Raw genomic sequence first — 2,179 nt, 5'->3', positions numbered from 1 at the left:
CAGATTGGGTTTCCTGCTTATGTTTTTGTAGTTGCTTCTTTACTTCATCTGCTATGAGTTCTGAGAGTTATTTTTTTATTTCAGAAAAGAATTGCGCTCTGATTTCCTCTATATCTTTCTGCTGGTGCTTATTTACTATGGACGCTATTCATGCATTTGAGCTGCGCTAGTGTCCTCTGCACTTGTTCTTGGTGGGCACTGGGTTTCCTCCATATGTTTCTGCATTTGATTCTTTAGTGCAGATGTTATTAATTCAGGGATTTCTTTTTTTATTTCCAATCTGAAGTCTTCTGTATCTTTCTGCAGCTGTTTCTTTATTTCAGAAGTCGTTGATTCATTGCTTTCAGCTCTGTGATTTCCAATTTGTTCTGTGTTAGTGTCTTTTGCACTTGTTACGGATGGACTTGGGTTCTGAGGTTGCATTTTGTTTCTTCTCGTCATTTTGTGTAGCACCGTCTTCTGACCTTTGTTGTAGATCTTTGCTGTAGTTATAACCTTCACATGTACTGAAGTTCAGGTGCAGCTCTACACAGGTTGGTCTTATCCATCTGTTCCTGGCTTAGGTCTGGCTGTTTTGCTCAGCTCCTTCCCACTGCTGCCCCTGAGGGTGAACCTGTTGTGCCTCTGTGGCAAGATGTTCTGCTTCAGGACTAGCTGGGTGGATCTATATTCTACACTCTCTGCAGGGATTGCAGCTGCAGGGTTGCACTCCAGGCATGTATGCCAGGCCTGAGCTGTGCCTGGAGTGGGCAAGTTGGAGTAGGGGGGAGAGGAAGCTCTCCCTCACACTCACTGGGTCTGGGGTAGGACTGTGTCTGGGGGTTCCCGGAAAGCAGCAGAAATTCCTACTCGATGGGCGGGGTGGGTGAGGTGCTGCAGAGTGGTGGGGGGCATCCCAAGGGGGTGGGAGAGGCTCTGGCCCACGCTGTGCCTGGGCTGGGACTGGTCCTGCTGGCACAGGGTAGCAGGAAGCTCTCCCACACACTTACCGGACCTGGGCTAGGACTGGGTCTGGGGGATCCCGGAACACGGCAGAAATTCCTACTCGGAGGGCGGGGTGGGGAATTTGCAGCGTAGTGGTGGGGGGCATCCCAAGGGGGTGAGAGAGGGTCTGGCCCACACTGCGCCTGGGCTTTGACTGGTCCCACCGGTGCAGAGTAGCAGGAAGCTCTCCCACACACTCACCCGACCTGGGCTAGGACTTGGTCTTCGAGTTTATCCTTTTTTATAGCTAACTAATACTTCATTGTGTAAAAATACCACATCTTTTTCATTCGTTTCTCAGGTGACGGATATCTTGGTTGTTTCCAAGATTTGGCTATCACAAATTGTGCTGCTGTAAACATAGGTACAGGTATATCACTATGATATGATGTTTTCAGTTCCCCTGGTAACATTGCCACAAGGGAAATAGCTTGTTTGAATGGGATTTCCAGTCTTAGTTTTTTAAGGAGTCTCCACACTGATTTCCATAATGGTTACACCAGTGTACATTCTCACTAGCAGTGGAGAAGGGTTCCTTTTCCCCCACAGCCTCTCCAGCATTTGTTGTTGGGTGATTTCTTTATGATAGCCATTCTTTCTGGGGTGAGATGATATCTCAGTGTTCTTTCAGTTTGTATTTCACAGGTGGCTAGTGATGTGGGGCATTTTTTCATATATTTATTTACTTCTTTAATTTCGTCCTTTGAGAAGTGTTCATCTCAGATGCCCATTTCTCTATTAGGTCTTTAAATTTTGGGTTCCTAATGTAGTTTAGTTCTTTATAAATTCTAGATAGCAGACCTTTGTCTGAGTGCTTATTTCTGAAGATTTTTTTCCCCCAGTTTGTGCTTTGTCTTTTCAGTTTGTTGGTAATTTCTTTTGACATGCAAAAGCTTCTCAATAAAAGGAAGTCCCGGTTGTTAATTCTTTCAAGTGCTACCCATGTGATTTGATTTTTGTTCATGAACTCTTTGCCTACCCCTATGTCCTCAAGAGTTTCTCCTACTTTCTCTTCCAGGAGATTTAGTGTTTCTGTCTTAATGTTTAGACCTTTAATCTATTTTGACATTAGCTTAGTGCATGGTGATACACATGGGTCAAGTTTTAGTTTTGAAATTTCTTCTATGGGTTGTTGCACTTTTGGTATCTGGCCCTAAGTGATAAGATTTTTTTTCTTGTTTTAGTTTTTGTTGTA

At 44.5% G+C, this 2,179-nt stretch overlaps 1 protein-coding gene across 1 annotated transcript in view; it reads left to right on the top strand.

The window, feature by feature from the left end:
* Positions 1-2,179, top strand: part of Suclg2 (succinate-CoA ligase GDP-forming beta subunit) — a 312,863-nt gene that overhangs the window by 155,479 nt on the left and 155,205 nt on the right. The window lies entirely within an intron of this gene.

This window comes from Octodon degus, unplaced genomic scaffold (assembly GCF_000260255.1).
Source record: "Octodon degus isolate 3935 unplaced genomic scaffold, OctDeg1.0 scaffold00030, whole genome shotgun sequence".
NCBI lineage: Eukaryota > Metazoa > Chordata > Mammalia > Rodentia > Octodontidae > Octodon > Octodon degus.
This window is presented reverse-complemented; position numbering and strand designations above follow the sequence as displayed.